This window comes from Biomphalaria glabrata, chromosome 13, assembly GCF_947242115.1.
Source record: "Biomphalaria glabrata chromosome 13, xgBioGlab47.1, whole genome shotgun sequence".
NCBI lineage: Eukaryota > Metazoa > Mollusca > Gastropoda > Planorbidae > Biomphalaria > Biomphalaria glabrata.
Genome location: NC_074723.1, coordinates 36,871,837 through 36,880,329, shown reverse-complemented (window position 1 = coordinate 36,880,329; position 8,493 = coordinate 36,871,837). Strand labels below are relative to the sequence as shown.

General features: G+C 35.1%; 1 protein-coding gene across 7 annotated transcripts in view; it reads left to right on the top strand.

Annotated features, from left to right (window-relative positions):
• The first annotated feature begins 215 nt into the window (after positions 1–215).
• The window catches only part of LOC106078346 (zinc finger transcription factor lin-29-like), a 422,178-nt gene continuing 413,900 nt past the window's right edge, over positions 216–8,493 (top strand). For 2 of the 7 annotated variants that reach the window (XM_056008264.1, XM_056008265.1), the window contains exon 1: positions 217–513. The gene's annotated coding sequence lies outside the window, so the exon portion shown is untranslated. Of the gene's footprint in view, positions 514–8,493 lie in introns of all 7 variants that reach the window. The other 5 variants (XM_056008260.1, XM_056008267.1, XM_056008269.1 and 2 more) reach the window with 5 other exon arrangements.

Below are 8,493 nucleotides of genomic sequence, written 5' to 3'. Positions count from 1 at the left end.
AGCATCCTCTTTCGTCATTGATAAGATTCCTGAACTAGGTCAACTCTCACTCACTCCTCCCGCCTGCCTCTGCTGTGTCCAGGTTCTTGTGGAATTTCTCCCTTCTCGGATTTAAACTCAATTCTTTCGAAGTTTGCAGAGAACTCTGTCGTCACGAGCCGTTGATCTCGTGTGCTGGTCCCCCCTTGTTTGAACTGGATTATTACTCCCCCCTTGTGCTCCTTGTGCTTTCACGAGAGTAACCGCCCTTGTGTATTATTTTGTTTTCGTGTTTTATGTAGTGTGAGTACTAGAAGTCATTCAATTTAATCTTGTTTTCTTCGGATAAAACTGTGTGATAAAAAGCTTTTGATGAATTTGAATATATATATTCTTATAGGTTATTATTAACGCGTCCACTTTGTTCTCTAGATAAATATGTATTGTGATAGTTCTTCTTAGGGCGAATCTAGGCAAGTGTAACTGGAAACGTCAAGAAGAATTTGAAGCGATGCCACAAATGAGCACGTTTCGGTAAGGACGAATACAATATTGATTGGTTGTTATAGTTGAGTTACAGAGAGCACGAGTGTCAGAAGATATAGTGTATGCCAGTGGTTCCCAAACCTTTTTCCTTAACGGAACACTTCGCACATTCTGAGTATTTAGCGGAACACTTTGCTAATTTTTTTTTTTAGGGGGATTAATTCACGTGGTGGCCTGCTAGAACTAGATCTAGGTTAATATTTCAGTATTTCCTGGAACGCCTATTCAGGCCTCGCGGAACACTAGGGTTCCGCGGAACACAGTTTGGGAAACACTGTTGTATGGAATAGAATGAATGTATATTAGAGTAATTCCTATCCGAATACAGTGGTGAGGCAGAAAATGTTGATGATGAATGTACACAAGACATGACAATATACAGTCCAAATCCATTAGATGTAGACTTCTTATATATAAGCAGTTTATCTCTCAGAAATAACGTCTGTATTATATAAGATAAGATAAGATAAGCCAATGTAAGTAAAAAGGAAAATCGATTCAATGTGTGATCTTTTTTAGGGAAAAACTATATTTAAGTCCAAGAGAGAGAGAGAGAGAGAGAGAAGAAGAGAGAGAGAGAGAGAGAAGAAGAGAGAGAGAGAGAGAGAGAAGAAGAAGAAGAGAGAGAAAGAGATATTGAAAAATGAGACCAAAAGAATGATAGAGAAAAAAGAGATCGAAAAAAGAGAGAAAGAATGAATGAGAAAGAGCGAGGGCTATAATTTTATGAAAAAAAAAAAAAAAAGCGATTGAGCTAAACATTTTAGGACCACGAGCGTTAAGACGTTTGTCATTTCTAATCAAGTCATTGACGTCTAGTTTGAATACTGGCTTGATGTACATATCTCCTTACTGTTGGAATACTGGCTGTATTGTACATAATGTCCTTACTGTTGGAGTACTGGCTATATTGTACATAATGTCCTTACTGTTGGAGTACTGGCTATATTGTACATAATGTCCTTACTGTTGGAGTACTGGCTATATTGTACATAATGTCCTTACTGTTGGAATACTGGCTATATTGTACATAATGTCCTTACTGTTTGAATACTGGCTATATTGTACATAATGTCCTTATTGTTTGAATACTGGCTATATTGTACATAATGTCCTTACTGTTGGAATACTGGCTATATTGTACATAATGTCCTTACTGTTGGAATACTGGCTATATTGTACATAATGTCCTTACTGTTGGAATACTGGCTATATTGTACATAATGTCCTTATTGTTTGAATACTGGCTATATTGCACATAATGTCCTTACTGTTGGAATACTGGCTATATTGTACATAATGTCCTTACTGTTGGAATACTGGCTATATTGTACATAATGTCCTTACTGTTGGAATACTGGCTATATTGTGCATAATGTCCTTACTGTTGGAATACTGGCTATATTGTACATAATGACCTTACTTTAAAAAGATGCGGCATCACTCTTCCTCCCATTTTATGCATCATCTTGAGTGTAATTACCGGTCGTTGATTTGTAGCATCAAATTGCTGGTAGACAACTAAACTGTTGTTAGCGTAAGATATTTTAACTATTAAAACTTTATATAACTTGTAATCAATACTAAATAGGGCCTATATTTTTTTAAATAATATAGACAAAATCAAATTGTTATAAAATTAAATAAATGTAGTAATCTTGAGTAATAATATGTTTTAACAAAATCTAATTCACTACAATAATACAACCTTTCAGTCTTACGTTCTGGAGTCGTCTGTTCTAAGGCCAAGTGACGACATTGCCACCTATGTTGCATCATTGACAACCAATCGCTAACCTCTGCACACAGTCACCATAGAAACACACACACTTCCCATATTGCATCTTTCACAACCAATCGCTAACCTCTGCCCACCGTCACCATAGAAACACACACACTTACACACATACTCTTTCTCTCTCTCTCTCTCTCTTTCTCTGACAGACCAAAAAGAGAACAAACTTCTCTTTAATAAGAAACAATACAGTAATTTATACTGCAGTCATATATTCTTAAAGCGAATTGGAAAAATTGAAAATCTTAGCATGAAAAAAAAAATTTAGCATGTTGGGTATAAAAAAAAATTCTCGAACCCAGACCCATCCTGTACACTTATAAATTTAAATGGAAGAACATGTACAATAATTAAACCTTATTGTAAACTAACCACACCTTCTATCATCTTCACCTTCACCTATCCCTTAGTCTGTTAGACCGTTGGGGCACCACAAAAGATCTGTCTACCGCAGTGGTTCCCAAACTTTTTTCTCTCGTAGACCCCTTGCCATGTTTTCTGGTTTTCGCTAGACCCCCCTGCTTAACTTATAACATTTTTGCACATTCACAAACTAAATTTTTAAACTAATTTCTAACTGCAGTGAGTCAAAGAGTGAAAAGTAATGTAAAGCTACATCATAAGTTATAGAGATCTATCTTTTTTTAACAGATATAATTCAAATTTAAACCAATTAAAATAACAATTAATATGTATTGCTGGAATCACCATACACATTGGAAATGTTTTTTTTTTTTTTTGCATGTTCATCATCCGTTTCTACAGATATTGTTTCATAAAGTTTTCGCAAAGAGTTTCTCGTGTATTTCTTGATCTTTCACGTTTGCCTCAAATATTGGGTCTGCGAAACCTTTTTCACTAACAGGAGAAGGGGCGTAGGTGAGTTACTGGCGCCTAAACCAGTAAGCTTCGTGCAGGAGGGATTCATTGGCCTTGGCTTGCAGCCCACATAGCCGAAAGAAAATAGAATTCAAACCTCTGCTACTTTGCAGCTATACACCCAAACATGGGAAAGGTTTCGTGGGTCAGCCTGAAGAAAAATATGGAGCTGAAGACCATTAGGCAGTTTGCAGCTTTAATGCTCATCCCACCGATGTGCCCTTGAACTGTAGTGTTACTAAAAGAAATTCGTTTCATAATATCAGATGAAGGTTTGTGTAAAACAGTTTTTTAAAACTACTTCAAGGGCTGGTAAAATCAATGTTATATCCTGTAACGTTTTTTTCCGTATTTGGCTTTAGGTAAAGAGATCTTCTAAGACGCTCACAAACCACCATCTTTTCTATATGATGTTGAAGAAAGATTTTATGGGTCTATTCTGAACTTTATCTTTGAGTTTTCGAAAATTTTTTTCACTTTTATCTTTTTATTAGGGTGGCATCGTCTCAAATAATGCTTCAGTGTATATGGTTTCATATGGTCATAAAACGGCTCTTGGACAACCGCTTATTTAATAAGGAAATAAATAAACAACGCTGTAAAATCAAGATTTCTTTTTTGTTACACATTAGTTACATGTAGACAAAATTAACTATTTAGATTAGTATTGACATTAAATACAACTATTTTACTTTTGAATATAGGAATAAATATTTATAACTAATGTACAAATCATTTATTAGTGTTTGAAATAGTTAAATTAATGGGGTGTGAAAATTAAAGTCATAGATCCCCATGGACATCTCATTGACCCCCAATTTACTTTTTCACTTTTGTAGACCCCTTGGAAGTCTTCGAAGACCCCTGGGGGTCTATATAGACCACTTTGGGAATCACTGGTCTACCGTCTTTCTCCATTCCTCTCTGACTTTTGCCTTGGATAGAATCTTTTTCAATGATGTCTCTTCTTTTTTTTTTTTCCTGGTACTGTTCCCATAAGTTTAAGCTTGCGTTTTTTAACAGTGGTTAGGAGGTCACCGTGAGCCCAATCGCTCAACTAATTCTATGTCTAATCTCTTCAGTTTGTGATGCGGTCTTTTGTATGTGATACCTAGGATCTTTTTTGTAGCATCCCAATTAATGGACCTCATTCACCAATCGTAAACAAACAACATTAAGTCACGTGATCATATTGATAAAACAACGGGAAAAAAACTCACGTTACAGCCATTGTGTATTAAAATTAGATCGTAATTGTGTATAGAAGAGATAGAGAACAACGTGACAAAATATTGTTTGTTTACGATTGGTGAATGAGGTCCATTCCATTGCTTGGATTTTCCTCTCTAGCTCTGCAGTCAGTGTCCAAGATTCTAAAAATAAACATGTGGCCATGACCAGGGAGTGCATCAGGCTGATTTTACGGGCTATGACTTTGTCTTTCCATATTGCATACCTTCTACTTCAATTAATTACGCCTTAACAAGTAAAGTTTAAAGATGTCGAGGTCGGAGGTCGATTCTAAATAGACCCTGATTTTGTTGCCACAGTAGGGGGACCTCGGTGGTCTTTAGATGTTTACGTATTGACCTAAATGTTGTCATTGTTTTGAATGTCTTGTGGGGGTACATGGTTTTGTGTGTTGTTTAAAATAAAGAAAAGGTAATTGACTCTTCTTTCTACACACCTGTTTTAAAAAATTCAACAAAACTCTAAATTTAAGAATTCGGTCAAACTGCCTGCTCGTGTGGATTGCGTTCTGAACTGTCATCTCGATGGCTTAAGATTCGAACCCTGCCTGCTCACCTCCCCTCCCCCAACGGGCAGGTTTGGGCTACAATATTTAAATCTTCAAATATAAATGAACGTTGGACACACTTAAAACAATCTAAAACAAACTAAGGTCGGATTTTCAAGAGATGAGTCTGATCATTAAATACTATGTAGATCTTAAATGTATTGAGTAGGGCATACTAACGTGAAACAAATACTGTTTTTTTTTTGTTTTTGTTTTTTCTACAAAGCTTATATCAACTCATTCTGTCTGTCTGTATGGTAAAATGTTTGTACATGTTATTTCTCCCACACCCACTCTTGGATTAAGCTGAAATTTCGCACAATTAATTCTTTTAACCGGACAACACAAGAATCAATAAAAAAATAAATTTAACCAATTAGTTAATTAACTATTGGTAATGAATTATTTTCTTTGGTATCTTGAACTAGGGACGACGCACCATAGAAGACGTACTTGACAGATGTGGTGGTATAAGTTGAACTAGTCCCTTGAGGAATCTTGAGCTCTGAGTTAACATTTTTTTTATGCATTTAAAAAACGATCATGTAAACATTCACCAAGATATCCCCCTCTTCCTGCCCCCCCCCTTTTCACAATTGGTCCAGTCAAGTGATAGGATCATAGCGCATTGAGAAAGCAGAAATCTAAACAAAAACAATTGGTAAAAAATATTATTATCGCACAGATTTATGTCTAGGTCATTCAAGCCTATAATTGTAAGACTGATCCAAATTAATTGATACAATTACACTTAATATAAGCTTTGTTTTGTAAAAAAAAAAGGGTATTTTTTATATTGTACTTTTTATTTCATTCAAGGATTCCAATGTCTTAAATAAATTCAAAATAGTCACAACAACATAGCTACGTAAACAAGTTTTTTTTTTTCTTTCATTCAAGAATTCCAATGTCTGAACTAAATTAAAAATAGTCACAACAACATAGCTAATAACTACTACATACACAGATCACTCAACTGCTCGCATCGCTGATTCAAGCGTCCACTTAAGGCCTCACTTTTTTAATCCAACAACCTCCTACATTGACCGCGTCACTGACCACAGCGCTGTCAAGACCGATCGACACCTCTCTGAACATTAACCAAGGCCATTCTAGCAACTTGTCCAATATTGCTAGTTCAGTAGTTGTCCGCTTAATTATTTAAATTTTTTTTTTGACAATCTAGCATTGGAAATGTATGGGTTTAGTTTAAAGAGTATATTTGTTTGACAATCTAGCATTGGAAATTGGAAATGTATGGGTTTAGTTTAGAGAGTATATTTGTTTGACAATCTAGCATTGGAAATTGGTAATGTATGGGTTTAGTTTAGAGAGTATATTAGTTTGCATATAAATATTGTGCATTGTATGTTGTGACTGTAAAAAGTAGTGACGTAACCGGACAGACTAATGACGTTTGCAGAATAGGAGTACACAAGAAGAGAAAAAGTTTTGACCTTTGAGCAAAAAGCATTGAAAAATTGACTGCTAGGAAATAACGACAAATATAGAGAAAAATGTAAAATAAACACAAGTCCTCAGAAGTCTTATCAGTTCATTTGATTTGTCCTTGTATGTGTTAGGACTCACGCTTAGAATAAATGAAGTAATATCAAATAATTAAACAGACACTGCAAACATTCTATCCGGACGACATTGTTCTAGTCAGCTTATAGTCAGTAGATCGTTAGGCTAATGGCGAGATGATGAAGTATATGTTACCGTCATAGAACGCTATTCTGCATTCTTATCTTCTTATTTAATTACAGACGTTTCTTCAAGAAAGAAGATGATTACGTCCTACGAGTCATGCATTTAGTTATGCATATTAACCAATAACTTAAATTCTGCCAAGTCACTGTTTTTTCTGGCTGGCTCAGGCAACCCATTCCATGCTCTAATAGCACTAGAGAAGAAGGAGCTTTTAGACACATTTGTCCTAGCATATGGGACGAGGAATGTGCCTTTATCTTTGTGTCTTTCTGAGTATTTTATTAAATTTTTTGTTTGTTTGCCTGAAGATTTCAGGCAAATTAGGAAATTATTTATTCTACTTTGCCTGGCATGACTAGAACTGCTTTAGGCAAACTCCGAAATATTAATTTAATGTATTTTATTTACTCTATATCTTTGTACGGAATCTTTTTTTTCTATTCGCCCTTAAACTAAATAATTTTGTTCTGTCTCGTAAGAGTGGAGTTTGTTTAATTACGACTAAGTGAGTATGCTGTGTATTGTGCAACGTACATTGCTGATACAAAAGATGTTTTATTTTGTGTTTTGTGAAAAGTAAAAAAAAAAAGTGATCAAGGCAAATAAGACTACAAAGAAGGAACTAGATTTCTTAGCTGATAATATTTTAGTTATGATGATCGTAGAATATGCTAGTCAATATATCATGTGTTAGGCACCTAGTTTATAGTATTATTTATTTAACGACGCACCATAGAAGACGTATATTGAACGGGACTAGTGACGCTTGGGATATTTTGGGTTAGAGACTGGAACATCAGTTAGCGATAGGATTATCTTGGGTAAAGACGTGTTATATTTGACAGAGACTCTGACTGTGGCCTTTTATTGGATTACACTTATTATTCATTGTTCATCAGTGTTGACCACATCTTTTCACTTGTTAAAATCGATGTTTGTTGATAAAGTGCTGTTGTTCAACTACATTGAATATACCCGAACAAGAAACCCAAACGCTTGCTGAGTAATTGATTGAAATCTAACAATCATCTACAGTTGACTTCAGTACAGAATTAAACATACATCACACATGTTAAACAAGACTTCAGTGCAATCAGCGCTTCTCAACCTTTTTAGCTCAGCGACCCCTTTTTACAATTACCGTCTCTGCGTCGACCCCCATCCTTCCCCCAAACATACCGAAAAACTATTTCGTTCATAAGCAAAAATAATATCTTGTACAATGGAAATCTCTTATAAGCATCTGATATGCATAGCCAAAGTTTACTGTTAAATCACAAAACAGGTTGAAATTAAATTCTTCAAACATAAATCTCTACATATCATTCAATTACAAAGAAATGAATTTTTGACCTTCCGTACGTGCATCTATCTTTTCTAGTTCTATTTCTTATTCTTCTGAGTTTCTGTTTGACCAGGTCAGGGATTCTCGAGACATTCCTTGTAAGATCACAACTACTGTCATCTTCGGCATCAAATCTACTTCTTTATTTAGACTTCATGACTAATAGCTGGAAAAATATGCTTCTAAAAATAATGTTTTGAAATGGAGAAAACATTGCGATATAGACAAATCGGGATATGACTGCAAACACTTGATAGGTTTGTGTAACTGACATGAAAAAATCATTTTCCCTACATCGCTTTAATGAGTTCAATAAACTCTCTCTCTCTCCGGAACATCTTCAAGTTTGACCTACTGCAGCCAACGGTATGTGTGACGAACAGGCCGAGGATTGTATTAATAAGTTGATAAATTCATATGAAATGAAGAAAGAAACAT